The sequence below is a fragment of the Anabrus simplex genome, chromosome 4 (genome assembly GCF_040414725.1).
Source record: "Anabrus simplex isolate iqAnaSimp1 chromosome 4, ASM4041472v1, whole genome shotgun sequence".
NCBI lineage: Eukaryota > Metazoa > Arthropoda > Insecta > Orthoptera > Tettigoniidae > Anabrus > Anabrus simplex.
This window is the reverse complement of record NC_090268.1, coordinates 34912375-34930254: the sequence shown is the minus strand read 5'-3', so window position 1 is coordinate 34930254 and position 17880 is coordinate 34912375. Positions and strand designations below refer to the sequence as shown.

The 17880-nt window shown below is 40.2% G+C and overlaps 1 protein-coding gene across 1 annotated transcript in view; it reads left to right on the top strand.

Moving 5' to 3' along the window:
- Alr (Evr1_Alr domain-containing protein Alr) overlaps positions 1 to 17880 on the top strand; it is a 156501-nt gene that overhangs the window by 134488 nt on the left and 4133 nt on the right. The window lies entirely within an intron of this gene.

Genomic DNA, 17880 nt, shown 5'->3' with positions numbered 1-17880 from the left:
CTTGCACAGCGCATCATCATCAAGTTTCTGGTGAAAGCACCAAAGCTTCGGAAATTTTGAGAAGGCTCCGTGTACAGTTTGGGGACGCAGCTCTTTCAAAGACCCAAGTGTAAGAAAGGCACAAACAGTTTCTGGCAGGACGGGAAGAAGTGGAAAATGAACCCCACCAAAGATGACCGCGGACAAGCATCGCTGCAGACAACATTTGTGCTGTACGTGACCTTATTGAAGAAGATCGGCGCATAAACATTTCTAAAATTGCTTCACTTGTAAGAATAAGTTTTGGAAGTGTTCAAGCCAGCATCAATAATGAACTCGACCTTCAGAAATTGTCTGCCTTGTGGGTTCCTCATCTCCTCGCCCAAGAACAAAAAATATTCTGCAATGATGTTTGTCGAAGGCATCCGAGTTGCTACGAGGAGGAAGGAGATGATTTCTTGCATTGCAGTGTGATTCCTGATGAAATTTTGGTTCATCATTACACACCGAAGTCAAAACAAACAGGCATGGAGTGGTGGGAACGAGGTGCAGCTGGCCCAGTCAGGGCCAAAACGCCTTTCTGCTGGAAAGGTGCTTGCAACTGTTTTTTGGGACTATGCAGGCATTTTTCTTGTAGGTTTCTTGCATGAACGAAGGACAGTAAATGCAGTCTATTACTGCCGTCTTTTGGTCAAGACAAAAGCTGCATAACACAACAAACATCGCCAGCAACCAATCCAAGATGTTGTTCTGCACGGCAATGCAGGGCCACGCGCTGCTGTTGTAACATGTGAAAAACTGGAGGAAATGCATTGGACACCTCTGGAACATCCTCCTTACAGTCCAGACTTGTCACCTTGTGACTGACTACCACTTGTTTGGACCACTGAAAGAAGAACTGAGAGGAAAGCGATTTCATGATGATGCAGCGGTAGAGGAGTGCGTGCGCAACTGGCTGAACGCACCTTCTTTTTTTTTTGAGGATGGCATAAAAAGGTTGCCAATTCGGTGGCAAAATTGTGAGTCATATTTGGGAGATTGTATAGAAAAATGAGATATTTGTTTTGTATTTGTTGGTGGATTCAATAAAATTTTAAAAAGTAATTCCTATTTATATTTAATTCATCTAGTAATAGCAGTAGCTGGAATTTAGTATCTGTTCTGGGAAAATTTTCCAGGAGGCATAGGAGGATCTTGAGACGGGCATTGTTATTAATGGAGAATGCCTTAACAACATTTGATATGTCATTGATGATGCTAGTGTTTACAGATAGTCTGGAGGGCCTGAACATACTGTTGAACAGAACTGAACAGAACAGAATCGAAAAGCCTTACATCTGATCTGTTTTTTTGTCGAGACAAGTCGGAATATAGGACCGTCACTCAGTGTGCAAAAGACAAAATGTGATAGTTTCCCTTAGATAGTATGACGATAGAATGAATATAATAAATGTGAAGGTACATTTCTCTCCCTCTCTCTTTTCTCTTGTTTCACCCATGATGGAGTATTGTGACACAAGGACTTTGTTAAATCTCTCATAAGTTGATTCCATTTTGTATGATCTTGGGTTAGTGATTGCTCTTTTTTGATACCTACCTGTTTGCCAGCTGTCCTCAGGAGCTTTTGCCGTAAACTTTTCCTTGGACAGATTCTCCAGGTTGTTATCCTTTCTCATAATGTGACCAAATAATTGCTGCTGGATTCTGTGGTTCACAACTTGGGGTCTAATATTCCAACTTTGTGGATATCAGAATTGTTTGTTCGCCTTGCCATCCATGGTATTCACTACATCCTCCTCCGGCCCTACGTTCCAAAGGCATTGATTTGGTTTCTGTCTTTAGCTTTTATGGTTTTGCATCCATATTTGGTTATTTGGCTTTTGTTGTGTGTTATTTGTCACTTCAACTTGGAGTTTGAAAGTGGATGTGTGCAGGTTGTACTCAGGGACTGGTGTAATTCCTTGTATCTTGAGGAAGCCTGGTGATAGAAAGTGTGGATATTTTCTATATAAGACTCAATAAATGATTCTGTAAAAGCAGATGTACTATGCTGAGTAGTAACTGTTAAAAGTTTGACTGAAATATATAATCAAATCAATTTCATGGCTCATATACGGCATACAAAAACGTGTGTTATAGAACTTTACTTTTCTGTTTCAAACACACTTGGAATATATCCTTCTTTTATTTAAAATAGCATAATGGGTGATCTTCAGATGTCTTGAAATGATGTTAAATTTTACATAACTAATTCATATGTTGTTGAGTTTAAATAATTGATTGTAAAATACTCAGTTTCTTGAAAAGGAAAGTTTATGAACTAATGTGTGTGTTCATAAATCAGGTCATAGGTTAGAAGCATTATTGCACCATCAACATTTTAATACAACATACAGTACAGTAGAATTCCATTAGTCCGGCATCCAACAGTCCGGAACGCCCGATGGTCCGGCACCAAGCCAGGATTCTTTTTTTTTTTTTTTTTTTACGTTCATGACAGTTACATCGCACGGCGCGGTTCGCAACCACAGAGAAGTGTCCACTACGCGCCTGCTATTGCTAGACGCAATCGGCATTATTGGCTGTTACCACACACAGGTTCAGTTCATTGTTTGGATTGCGAGCACTTTTCGCTACAATCCTTTTTTCTTGCGATCTAGGATCCCTATTACAGTAGTGCAGTAGTGTAGTGAACATACATACATACATACATACATACATTATCATTATAGACTGTTATGCCTTTCAGCGTTCAGTCTGCAAGCCTCTGTGAATTTACTAAACATCGCCACAATCCTCGATTTGCATCCAGTGTTGTGGCCTCATTTAGTTCTATACCTCTTAAATCGTTAGAAACCGAGTCTAACCATTGTCGTCTTGGTCTACCTCTACTTCTCTTACCCTCCATAACAGAGTCCATTATTCTCCTAGGTAACCTATCCTCCTCCATTCGCTTCACATGACCCCACCACCGAAGCCGGTTTATGCGTACAGCTTCATCCATCGAGTTAATTCCTAAATTAGCCTTTATCTCCTCATTCCGAGTACCATCCTGCCATTGTTCCCACCTGTTTGTACCAACAATCATTCTTGCTACTTTCATGTCTGTTACTTCTAACTTATGAATAAGATATCCTGAGTCCACCCAGCTTTCGCTCCCGTAAAGCAAACTTGGTCTGAAAACAGACCGATGTAAAGATAGTTTCGTCTGGGAGCTGACTTCCTTCTTACAGAATACTGCTGATCGCAACTGCGAGCTCACTGCATTAGCTGTACGACAACTTGATTCAATCTCACTAACTATATTACCATCCTGCGTGAACACACAACCTAAATACTTGAAATTATCGACCTGTTCTAGCTTTGTATCTCCAATCTGGCATTCAATTCTGTTGTATTTCTTACCTACTGAGATCAATTTAGTCTTCGAGAGGCTAATTTTCATACCATACTCATTGCACCTATTTTCAAGTTCCAAAATATTAGACTGCAGGCTTTCGGCACAATCAGCCATTAAGACCAAGTCATCAGCATAGGTCAGACTGCTTATTACATTTCCACCTAACTGAATCCCTCCCTGCCATTTTATACCTTTCAGCAGATGATCCATGTAAACTGCGAACAGCAAAGGTGAAAGATTACAGTCCTTTTTTTTTTGCTAGTTGCTTTACGTCGCACCGACACAGGTAGGTCTCATGGCGACGATGGGACAGGGAGGGGCTAGGAGTGGGAAGGAAGCGGCCGTGGCCTTAATTATGGTACAGGCCCAGCATTTGCCTGGTGTGAAAATGGGAAACCACGGAAAACCATCTTCAGGGCTGCCGACAGTGGGGTTCAAACCTACTATCACCGGAATACTGGATACTGGCCACACTTAAGCGACTGCAGCTATCGAGCTCGGTAGATTACAGTCTTGTCTAACCCCTGTAAGTACCCTGAACCAAGAACTCATTCTACCATCAATTCTCACTCAAGCTCAATTCTCAATATAAATACCTTTGATTGATTTTAATAATCTACCTTTAATTCCATAGTCCCCCAGTATGGCGAACATCTTTTCCCTCGGTACCCTGTCATATGCTTCCTCTAGATCTACGAAACATAAACACAACTGCCTATTCCTCTCGTAGCATTTTTCAATTACCTGGCGCATACTGAAAATCTGATCCTGACAGCCTCTCTGTGGTCTGAAACCACACTGGGTTTCATGCAACTTCCTCTCAACGTATGATCGCACCCTCCCTTCCAAGATGCCAGTGAATAGTTTGCCTGGTATACTAATCAATGAGATACCTCGATAGTTGTTGCAATCCTTCCTGTTCCCTTGCTTATAGATAGGTGCAATTACTGCTTTTGTCCAATCTGAAGGTACCTTACGAACACTCCATGCTAATTTTACTACTCTATGAAGCCATTTCATCCTTACCTTCCCACTATACTTCACCATTTCAGGTCTAATTTCATCTATTCTTGCTGCTTTATGACAGTGGAGTTTATTTACCATCCTTTCCACTTCCTCAAGCATAATTTCACCAACATCATTTTCCTCCTCCCCATGAGCTTGGCTGTTCGCTGATTTCCTTTTATATTGAGAAGATGTTCAAAATATTCCCTCCATCTCTCCAGTGATTCCCTGGGATCTATTATGAGTTCACCTGAATCACTCAAAACACTGTTCATTTCCTTTTTCCCTCCCTTCTAAGATTCTTTATTACTGTCCAGAAAGGTTTCCCTGCTGCTTGACCTAGCCTTTCCAGGTTCTTTCCAAAATCTTCCCATGACTTCTTTTTGGATTCAACAACTATTTGTTTCGCTCTGTTTCTTTCATCTACGTACAAATCCCTGTCTGGCTCAGCCCTTGTTTGAAGCCATTTCTGATAAGCCTTCTTTTTACGTTTGCAAGGTGCTCTCACTTCATCATTCTACCAAGATGTTCGCCTTTTCCCATCTTTACACTCAGTTGTTCCTAGGCATTCCCTTGCTGTTTCTACTACAGCATCCCTGTATACCACCCATTCACTTTCTATATCCTGAACCTGCTTACTGTCTACTGTTTGAAACTTCTCACTAATCATATCCATGTACTTCTCTCTAATTTCCTCGTCCTCGAGATTTTCTACCCTTATTCGTATGCAGACAGATTTCACTTTCTCTACCCTAGGCCTTGAGATATTTAGTTCACTACAGATCAGATAGTGGTCTGTATCATCGAAAAATGAGCGGAAAACTCGTACATTCCTAACAGATTTCCTGAATTCGAAGTCTGTTAAGATATGGTCTATTATCGATCTGGTACTCCTAGCCTCCCATGTGTAGCAGTGAATAGCCTTATGCTTGAAGAATGTATTTGTAACAGCTAAACCCACACTAGCACAGAAGTCCAGCAAACGCTTCCCATTCCCATTAGCTTCCATATCTTCACCCTTTCGTATCCTTCAGTTCTATTCCCAACTCTCGCATTGAAATCGCCCATTAGCACTATTCTATCCTTGCTGTTGACCCTGACCACGATGTCACTTCAATGCTTCATAAAACTTGTCAACTTCATCCTCATCTGCACCCTCACATGGTGAATACACGGACACAATTCTAGTCCTAATTCCTCCAACTGACAAATCTACCCACATAATTCGCTCATTTACTTGCCTAACAGAAACTATGTTGCGTGCAATGGTATTCCTAATAAAGAACCCTACCCCAGACTCTGCCCTTCTCTTTCTAACACCCGTCAAGTACACTTTATAATCTCCTATCTCTTCCTCGTTATCTCCCCTTACCCGAATATCACTTACTCCTAGCACAACCAAATGCATCCTCTTTCCTGACTCAGCCAGTTCTACTTTCTTTCTTCCATAAGCCCCGTTAATATTGATAGCTCCCCATCAAATTCCATTTTGTTCGCCAAGTATTTCCAAGGAGTCCCTCGCCTGTTAAATGGGAGTGGGACTCCGTTACTCCCATAGGTCCGATGCTTGCTTAAAATGTTCTGAGCTCGGTAAATTCATGAAGAAGGATGCTACCCTACTTGCACATAGTCCAAGTGAGGATCTCTCCTCTAACAGGTTATGGACTGCTGGTGAATTGTATAGTCCTAGCCGCCTGAGCACAAGGAGGGCCATGACTCAGAATATGTCTGAGATGCCCACTCCCATTCCATAGCAACTGATATCCCGACTCTCAGGACCACTTACTAGGCCACTCAGCCGTTGCCCATGGTTCACGAACTAGGACGTACAGTAACCCACAAACATGAACCATGTCTTTTTTTAAATTTTGAAAAATAGTTTTGTTCCCAACTATAGAGTCCAAACAGTGAAAATCTATTCCCAAATGGTTTCTGGGGATAGTCTCTGATATTTCCAGTTAGTGTATGTGTAGCAAAAGCCACTCCTTCTGAATAAAGCCGTGCTGTAGAAAGCGTGCCAAACTACCAGCTGATAACTAGTGTATGTTACTTGCTGTACTTCCAAATGTAATACATAGTGACTGGATGCGTTTTTTGTATATTTGCGGATGTTGAAACCCAATCCCCCTTATTTTTAAGTATATTTCATGCTTGTTCTTCACATATATCACATCAAGATTTACCTAAACAGCTGAAAATAAGATAAAAGAGTCCACATTGTTTATGTTAGGTATGCTATCAAGTGCCCACATAGTGGTATAAGTTTCACAACGTGAAGATTAAAAATATGTAATAGGAAAATTTGCCGCTTTTATGGATATCCACATGTGTGACGGTAATGCGTTTTATTATCATAATGTTAAATTTTGTACAATCGTCTTCATTTTTTTATTAACGGATAGTATGTTTTGTTTGGCGTCTCTGAAAATTGTTAAGTGGGGATGTAAAATCATTATGATTACTTGTGAGGTGTGTTTTAGATTTTACATGAGAAAAAATGCCACATTCAGCAGCATGCAGATACTGCCAGTCACAAAGCGAAAGCAGCCATGAAAAGTAACATTAGGCAGACTCTGCTCACACAAACTGTATCTCCTACAACCCATAATGGTTTCTATGCTGATATGTGTAGAGCCCTAGTTGCAGCAAATATCCCCTGAAATGCTGTGCATAATCCAGTTTTCAGAGATTATTTTACAGAAATACACCAAGCAGCACATCCCATCAGCATCTACATTAAAGAAAAACTACTTAGATATATGTTACAGTGAGGTCATTTTGTCAGTCAGGGAGGATATTGGGGAGTCTCGCATATGGTTATGTGTGGGCGAAACCACTGACTTACATTGCTAACCATATAGTAGGAAAACTGGAACCCAATCAGGCATCTACTGCTCACCTTCTTTGCTCTAAACAGCTTGAGAAAGTCAATAGTCAAAGCATTGCATACTTCATCAATAAGGGGTTGCAATTGTTGTATCCTGGGAGTGTTGATGATTCTAAAGTCCTTCTCCTTGTCTCCGATGCTGCTTCCTACAGTACATGATTGCCACTGCACTTCTCCTCAAAACTTCTATCCTTCTTTAATTCATGTTACTTGCATGGCCCATGCCTTGCATAGACTCGCAGAAACAGTTAGGGCCGAGTTTCCTGCAGTAAATACTCACATTTCAACAATGAAGAAAGTGTTCTGTAAGGCTCCATCAAGAATAGCCATCTTTCGAGAGAAACTCCCCTCTATTCCCCTTCCACAGCAGCCAATCATCACCTGTTGGGGTTCCTGGGTGGAAGCTGTCCTGTATTATGCAGAAATCATGACTGTGATAGACAATTTGCCTTTAACGGACAACTCTGCATGTGTGTCGTCTGTCAAAGAGCTGGTAAATGATTGTTCCAGTGTTCAGAGAGACCTTCCGTATATTCAGGCAAATTTTTCATTTCTTCCAGTCACCATTACAAAAATGGAGGAAAAAGAAAACAGTCTCAAACAGCAATTTTCTGTAATTGAGGAAGCTGAGAATAACATACAAAGTGCTAGGGACAAAGTAGAGGATAAATTAAGAGACAAGTGGTCTAGTGTACTGCAGAAAAACCCAGGTTATTCAGGTTATTCAGTGAAAAGGGTACATCAGGTAATGGATGGGGAAAAGGTAGACTTACCAAGTGAAATTGAATTGGAAAATGTAGGTAAATTTTCCTATGCCCCACTAACATCTGTGAGTGTGGAGCGCTCTTTTTCTGCTTTCAAAATGATTTTAACAGACAAAAGACAGCCTGACTGTGGAAAATTTGGAGAAGATTCGTGTTTACACCGTTATTGGATGCCTACAGTGCTGTAATTGTGTACGGTGATTTTAGTATTAAGGTTTTAGATCAGTACTGATAAATGATATATCATATAATCCATAACTTTCTTGACACATGACTTTTTTTTATATTGTTTTTGATAAGTCTTTTTTTATTCTGTCTTAATTTTGCAGTGTATATTGTAATATTTTAAAGTCTATTTCCTGCCTATCCACACATTTTTAAAACATATTTTAAGTGCCTGTTTTCTCTTTTAAAAGCCTATTTACTTGTTTTAAAAGCCTATTTCAGGCACCTAAAACTAATTTTTTTAGAGCCTAAAATCCCAGGTCTACTAATAACACACCAGTACAGAAATCTAAGACACAGTAGGATGAATGGATAGGAAAATTAAATTGGGCCTTAAGGCCAACCACATAATAATATATGTAACTAATGTTTGCAGACACAAGATTTCTACCAATGTTTTAAGACAAACATATCAGTTCCAAAACACACAACAGCTTATATATAATGTTAAATTATGCTTAATATTAGGAACATTTTCTCAGGGACCCTTTGTCCTATTTAAATTATGCTTAATATTAGGAACATTTTCTCAGGGACCCTTTGTCCTATAAAGCTGAATGTTTTACAGGTTATTCTTATTTATTTATTTTATTTTGTTGATACTCTCAACATTTAGTTGGAGGAGTCGAATCGTTGGTCCAATGTTTCTTGTTAGGGAGTAACTTGGATCAAACACTATCCTACAAGCAACATCTGCTGGGCTCTGCACAGAAACTGAAAACACACAACATCATCATTCATAAGCTTTGTGGAACTACCTGGGGTTCTTCGGCAAGCGTTTTACGGACTTCAGCTTTAGGCTTGGTGTATTCAAGTGCTGAGTACTGTGCTCCAGTATGGATGAACAGTCATCACACAAGACTCATTGATACTGAATTGAATTCCACTATGCGCATAATAACTAGCACAATTCGATCTACACCAACTCCTTGACTCCCGCTTCTATCTGGAATAATGCCATCTGACTTACGCAGATCCACCGCTCTCGTCAAGGAATTCAGTAAAATCCTAAGGAACCCCGATCTACCTGTACATGAAGATCTACGAACTATCAACCAAAACAGATTACGTTCATGCCATCCAACTTTACATAAAGCCTTAGATATGGTTGCTAGAAGCTACAACCCAACTACAGAATGGAAAAGACGGTGGGAAGCAGCAACAGAGATGCACCTGCACAGTATGTTCTCGAATGCAAACTTCCAAGTGGATTCCAACTACCACGTAAAACATGGTCTGCCCTGAACAGAATAAGAACAGCCCATGGTAGATGCAGAGACATGTTGTTTAAATGGAACAAGTTGCCGACACCTGCGTGTGACTGTGGAGCTGCACGACAAACCATACATCATATTGTCAGAGAGTGTGAAACGCGGGGATACACAGGCAGCAAAGTGGATTTTCTGATGGGAACTCCAGAAGCAATACAGTGGATCAATGATCTTAACATTCAGTTGTAGGGAGCCTTTTCTTGTTCATTGTTTTCGTGTTATGTAAATATGTATACAATTTTTTTTCTGAACTCAACTTGATTGTATGGGCCATACGCTAAATAAATAAATATTTTATTTTATTTATTATGGCTTCTTACATGCGGCGAAGTTAGGGCACCCGGCCCTCTCTTACATTCAACCACAATATAACAAATAATATTGAGGCTGCCTATTACTAATGATACTACTTACACTATTTCCCAACGAAGCTTAAGTTACACACCCACACATTATGCAGCTTATTAGTTTATTAGCTCGTTAATTCAGTCCTCTTTTCTCTCTCACACAGACACATGCACACACATACAATTTACACACTTATCAACTACCCTTACGTTTACATTATATAAAATTAACAGAACCATTTTTAATTTTTCAATTACCAATCACACATACATACACACACACACTTCAATCGGTAACTCTCAACAGGAACTCTTGGCAAGTTATTTTAAATTTGAGGAAAGAGTCAATGCCCCTGACACTTACTGTCAGGGAATTCCAAAGCCTGGAACCGGTTACAATAAAAGAATTATTATACACAGGAGAGTGGTGAAGAGGAATAGCTAGAGTGGAGCCCGAGCGAGTGTTACGTTTATGGAAGGAAGAGAGGAAGTGAAGTTTAGATGTAATATACTTGGGGGAGTTACTATGCAGAAGTTTTTGTATTAAGTCAAGTATATGATATTCACGCTCTTATCAGGTTTTAACCAGTTCAGTGCTTGATAGTAATATGCACATCATACCTTAGGTTAAAAATGAATCTAAGGCAACAATTCATAATACGGTGCAGTTTCCTAGTTTGTTCTTTAGTAGCGTCTACCAAGGTTACATCACAGTAGTCAAGACAGACCGATGACAGCAGGTGAAATCCGGGCAGTGGTTACAGGCAGATTGTCACCACAAACTGTCGGGAACAGATTACTGGAAGTTGGGTTGATATCTCGAGTTGCCATGCGTTGTTTACCGCTTACATCAAGCCACAGACAACGGAGACCTGTGTGATGTAGAGCCAGAGACAACTGGGTCATTGAGTGGTATTCTGTGGTGTTCAGCAAGAGTCTCGCTTCTGTGTGTTGCAGTCAGATCAACGTGAACGTACCCGTAGACGACCTGGTGGAAGGTCACAGGAAGCAGTGATTTTTGAGGTGCATATCTCTCCAACTTCTGGAATCATGGTGTGGGGAGCAATTGGATATGACAACAGGATGGATTTGGTACTTGTTGAAGGGAGACTAAATGCTCGCCGGTATGTGGCCAGAATGGTAAACCCTGTTGTCATACCCTTCATGACGAGGGTACCAAATGGCATATTCCAGCAGGATAATGCAAGAGCCCACACTGCAGTTCACACCAGAAATGCCTTGAGGAAAGTACAGAGCATGTCTGGGATGTGATAGGAAGACAGTCATACCACCCTCCAGCCAGCAATCTTCATGAACTGATACAGCATGTGTTTCAGGCACAGTAAGTAATCCCTCAAGATGACATTCGGAGGCTGTTTGCTTCTATGCTACACCGAATACAAGAGTGTATTCGTGCCCATGGAGGTCATATTTTGTACTGATGATCATGATGATAGACATTTACAAATGGACTGAAAGTTTAATCTGTTATATGATGAACAGCTCCACAAAGTTAGACAAATATCGGAGTGATACGTCATGGTGTAACACTTTCCATTTCCGCTAGTGTATTTTCTTCACACCTGTGACTTCCATATACCCTGCTTGACCCACAGTAATTGGCAATGCATCCCTCAATGTGTATGTTGTTTAGTTTGTCTTTACACCTATACACCTACAATACAAATTGCCAGGTCAATAACTTTGCCATTGTCCACATTTGTTGCTGTCACACCACCATTTTTTTGCCATGTGCCATCGATAGCAATTGACAGATCACGTTTAATGAAAATATTGCTTTTTCATCAATTTCGTTTTCTTCTACTGCTTCTTCTACTGTTGTTTGCATGGACTTTAGTGCCACATCTTCTGCAGCAGAGCCTAACAAGAGTTATATTCATCAAAATTTTGATGGTGGTGGAGGCAAATATATAACACCACACAGCGTATCTCCTCCTGCCTTGCCTTTTCCAATTGCACGCAAACAGCACTGTCTAGGAGGGGAGTGAAAAAACTTGATTGCTCCATCTAATGATGGAATATGTTTTGTATTGAATTAGGAGGATTCATTTAATTTTTTGCTTTGTAAAGTGAAAACCATCAATACGAATGATTCTAATATCTTGTAATGCAGACAGTATGCGCCGCGGCGATATAAAAGAGCCTCTCGAAGGGAGTGTGGCCCCAAAGAGGCCACTGTTCTCATTACAGAGATTGGCCTGGATGTGCAAAAATATGTTAAAGGTAATAAATGACCTTTGTTTCTTGCCGTAAGCCCCGAGATTAAAGGAGGAATTGAGAAAGTGTAAGGTTACCGTCCAACGACATGACACATTCAAACTATGCAGGCCTGGCCTTTTTTCTTTTGCAGTGGTTGGTAATGTCGGTCAGTGCCCGTGATCCTTGGCAGAAGTAATGGGTAATGGTGCCTGGACCGCTACTTTAGGTTGTAAAAGTAAATATACTTCTAGGGGCAGGTGGGTTGGACCTTGGCAGGTTTAATGAACACATCTCTCCTCCAGAATAATTTCTAGGTAAGAATAGCAGCATTAAAACTAACATATCATGTAATAATCTTTGCGAGGTGTACTCTATATTTCTACCTAGAACTGTATTTACAATTATTCCATACTCAACTCAATTCACTTGCTAGGCCAACATGTTTATCAATATTTAAGGCGATGCCTTCCTTCAAGCAATGTCTACAACACACATTTCCCTAGCAGCTCTGACAGTATACTAACATCTATGATTTCAAACTGTTCATTGCCTTTCTCTAAATCACTATATTTTGACTGAATATCACTTAGTTTTTTGTGAGAAGCGCTCTGAGGTTTAGGCCTAGGATCACTAAAACTATCTTCCTGAATTTGGGGGTTATGGAGATCCTCACATGTTGACATTGATGAAGTATTGTTTTCTGTTAATTTTGCAATTAATTTAACTCTCTTCTGCCATGGCACACATTTCTTAAAAGCTCTATTACTTTCCGTAGGCAGTTTTCCGACACAGGTGATAGATATATACAAAAACTCGTGCAGTAAAACACATGCTTTCACTTAGAAAAACAGTAACAAACAAGGAAACAAATGAAAAAAGCAATGCCGAGCTTATTCAAGGATACAGGTTGGCCAACCACCCGCGGAAAAGACGCTATGTTTAAAGAGGAATGAAAACAACATTTTGACATTTGGGTTTGGCAGCCATCACAGCTGACAAGAAAAATCCAGACGCTGCATAGGTTAGTCTCCAAGGAGCTTTTTTTTACCAGGCAGAGAACTTTTTAAAGATACATGGCCTTCACTCGTTCTGGTGTAGCTGGTTATCCTTCGATAGGTGTTTCCAGTTAATGTCTAAGGCGTATGTCATGATGGGGTCTGTTTGTACATAGACTTTTTCTTCTAGCAGCATGAAAGTTATTAAGAACGCTCTGCCATCTGTTGCTGGGAAAGGTTAGAGAATCGAAGAGTATCTAGCAGGGAATTGTATTCTTCTGTGATCAGACGAAGTATATACTGATACTCACTGGTTTGACAGGTAGTAATCAAACATGGCTGCTTGCAATGATATTACTAAGGATGAAAATCACATATATCAGAATGTTAATGAAAATGTTAATCACTTATCAACCTGCTAAGTACAGAATGTATTGCAGGTTAGGATAAGCCTTCAACTGTAATTATTGGAGTGATCATTTAATGATTTGATTTTATGATTACTCAAAGTTGGCTGAAGTTAGAGACCTATCAATGTCTCATGATTCACCGGCAGGTGATTCTGGAGAGGTAAAACAAAAATGAAGCAAATCGGTCCAGTAGAACGGACGGATGGATTTGTCAAAGCTGTTTTTAGTAAACTCTTTTAATATATAGATAAGCAATAAACTTCATAAAAGAAAGACATGGGTCCAAAATTTTTGGCTGCATCCTTCATCACTGAAGTATAGAATAATAATGGTAGAAGTCATTGTTGGCAAGTAGACCCTGTATAAGGTAAAGGGAGTGGGTGTACAGACAGACAAGAGGACAGAAAACAGGAGCAGTTATTTAATGTTAAGACCAAGTACTTCCATAGATCTGAGCACCGGTTGATGTCCATTTTGCTAGTACTGTGGTGGGCACATATATATTTAGGTAGTTTGTTGGTAGGTAAGCTGGATAGTCTGCATTGAAGCTGGTAGATGATGTTGCATGAAGTGCAATCATGACGACCTTGGGGATGCTGTTGGTGAAAATGGTGCTTGGCATATGCAAACGACAAGTCTTACAGTGCCTGTGTTTACAAGGGAAAGAGCCAGAAAGGGGGTGGAGGTTGGTATGGTTCATAGCGAATGAAATTGTTTTTGAGGTTAAGTGGGTGTCTGATGTGACTGTGGGACATTTTGAAAGAAGATCCTGGGTGTAGGGTCAGAATGAGACCTCCCTTCCATCTCTTGTCACTTTGTCCTTCTTACTGTTCAGAACCAACAGGAATAGCATTGGAGAGCGGATACATCCCTGATGTACTCCATAATTAATACTGATGGGTTCTGTCAATTTCCCATCATGAATAACATGGTGTTCATACTCCTCATGGGATCACTTCATTTTACATGAAACCTGTTTCTTATTTAAAAGTTTATAATCCAATCTCTTTTGGAAGGAATATCTTATGAATGTATTGGGATAGTAATACAAATTATAAATGCAAATATACCTTAAAATCAGGAAAGTGAGATTTCATTTCACTATATATAAGGGGCAGTCAGATGAAAATAGTGTAGTAGAACATTTCGTACCTCAAAAGTAAATCACGAGAACTGTTTGGATATTTATCCCATGTATCCTACTGGTTCATGAGACTGTCAATCCCATTCTTGAAAAAGCTGGTGGGCTGTCAACAGAACCATGTCTGTACCCTGTCACACACGTTGTCGTCTGATGCAAGCTGATGTCCACAAATGTCCTTCTTCGGCTCCCCAAAGATGTAAAACTTGCTATGGGTGAGATCTGGGCTGTAGGGAGGTTGCTGAAGGGTATCACACACAGATCTCTGCAGCGTATTCATCACAAACTTGGCAGAGTGGGTGTGTGTGTTGTCGTGAAGAAAGATAATGCTATTTGATAACAAGTCCGAATGTTTTCACTTTATGATGCACCTCAGAAGATTTAAGAGAAAAGGGGGAAAGTCGGTTACTGGAGGAACAATTTGGTTTCAAAAGTGGAAGATAACTGTGGAACCCATTTTCATCCTGAGAAAGATCATAGAAAAGAGCTGGGATTATGGGAAGGAGAGAGGAATTACTTTTATAGACTTAGAAAAGGTATACGACAGCTTCGGCAGATCAAAAGTTTGGGAAAGCCTGACATACAGGGGCATTGGCAAGTGTAAAGGCAATGTATGATAGCTGTCTTGACTGGTGTCATTTCTTGATGGATGCAGTATTTTTGCATCCATCACTTCGCACAGGCCAGAGTAAAGTGTAGCTTCCACGGAAGTCTCAGTCTCATCCATGGCTGTGACTATGTGAAAGCTGCTGCGGTATGGTTGGTGCTAAGTAATGACATTCAGAGCATGGCTAGTGCATTTGAGTGTTATGCAAGGGGTTGCTCATAAGGTTAGTCGTACTGCAGTAGAACTTTCTGCCCAGTGGGAAAAGCAATGGCAAACTATCTCACTCCTCATCTTGCCTAGTATGCCTCACTTTGGTACTCCCATTGGTTTTGAAGTTTCCTTATAACCACATAACCATAGGTGGTGCTATTTGAGGATCCAACTAGCCTCTGGGCTGATGACCTAACAGACAGACATGATAGCTGTTGCAGCTGTGTGAAGGCAACAGTGGGTAGATCAAGAATTGACAATGGACTAAAGGGAGGGAGTGTTCTGTCATCTTTACTGTTCATAATGGTGATGGATGACATTGTAAAAGCAGCAAGGGAAGATTATAGAGGGGATAGAATGAAGGCAAGGATAATAATAATAATAATAATAATAATAATAATAATAATCGTATGGCCTCAGCTACCGTGTGCAGACATTTCAAGTTGATGCCATCTGGCTGTCTGCTCGCCAATTTTGACGTTCCGTTTTACTCTAGGCCCACTAGATGGCAGACCGAGTAAACCGAAACTCCCTTGGGCATCTATGGCTGAGATTTAATTAATTTTGTCGGGTAAACACCAAATGTGTCACCAGAGATCTTTTACATGCCGACATCGTACGACATGGAGTGTCGAATGGACATTTTTCCGCCCTTCAAAAATCCGACTACCTCATGAAGGTAAGGATGTAAGCAGATGATGATGATGATGATGATGATGATATCTGGGGAGAAGATGAGAAGAAGGTGCAACAACAGCTGGATGTACTGAACAAAAGGACTGAACAGTGGGGATTGAGGATCAACGAGGAGAAGAGCAAGACAATAGTGATGAGTAGAGGAAGTAAAACAGGAAAAGAAGTCACAAGGAACTGGAAGTAGTAGAACATTTCTGCAATAAAGTAAAGTCGTGTCCTCATCACGAGGTGGTGCAGCTCTTTTCAGGCACACCCCCCAATGGAGGTGAGCTGCATATATCATTTCAACCACATACCAGCCCTCCTACCATTCTTAAATTTCTGGCAGTACCGGGAATCGAACCCGGGCCACCGAGGATGGCAGCTAATAGTGCTGTTAAGCTACGGAGGTGGACACTTCTGTAATGTGTCCTCATAACACTGTGCATTGATTGTGGCCGCACCACTGAAGAAAGATGTTCATTGCATAGGATGATAACATGTGTTGACTGTGTATAGACATGGTTCTGCTGAGAACCTGCCAGGTTTTTCATCACTCAGTGGGATAAATGTCTTGTAACAGTTCTGGTGAGTACTTTTGGGGTATGAAATCTTCCACTATACCTTCTGGCAGGTGTCCCATTTTCATTTCTCTGCTTCTTTATATTCTAAAATAACACAGTTGTCATGAATAACAGAGAAACAATAAAGTACTCTTCTGTCTACTGAAATCTGCTTTGATACAACAAAATTAGGGATATGAATGAACTGTAAGTGGCTGTATACAAAATGGGGACAAGCTATCTCCGTTATGTGCAGATTTCTAAGAATTGTCCTTATCATGACTGTCCAATACCCACTGTGAAGAATTATCTGCCTTGTGCCATTGAGCTGAGCGCTGTCATACAAGGGACCTGCGGGATGCTTAGGTTGCGATACCATGCCTGTTACCTACATAAAATAAATGCTAAATTCTTTTATTTTTCTAAACTTGATATTTGTATGTAATATATTAATTACCTAAAATATGGGCTATCAGAGAGAAGTACAAACTATGGACTTTCTGAGAATAGTATTTGCAGGTGTGCAGTTGGTAATTCATATCTAGTTGAATCTTTTTAACTTGTTGTTATAACCTATGGCTTTATTGGGAAGTAACTCCAATGCAAAATTGATATCTCTAAACAAAAGTAATATACAAATGACATTAATAATGTACAGATGTATTAGATAACAGAGTCCCGTTTTTTCATCTTGTTCCTGGCTGTCCAGTATAGGGCTGGTGAATTTCCTTGTTTTTGTTTGGTTGGGTTGAGTCCTGTGTACTGAAGTAGGTGTTTCGAGTCCATTACTGATCCAGTAATTTTTCAGTTAGTATACTTCTCCATTGGGTATATTTTGATTCTGGCTAGATGTGCAGCTAAGCAGTCATGTCCTGTTTCCAGTCTGAAAATCGCCACTGCTGCTTTTATTTTTGTCCCATAGGTCATTTTTTTTTTTTTTTTTTTCATTTCTTCATTGTAGTAAGTTGGGTAGTATCTTTCTTCCATTTTTCAAGGTTTTTATTTGTGATTATCTTCTTGATTGTGTTATCTGCCAGAGGTTTAATTCTCACGTAGGTACTAGTGCTTTTTTTTGGTCACTGGCATTGAAACAGCAGTGTACTTGTACCTGTTGTAAGAGGGATTTCAAAGCCTGTAATACTGTAAAATAAATTAAACAAAAATATTGTTCATATCTTTTG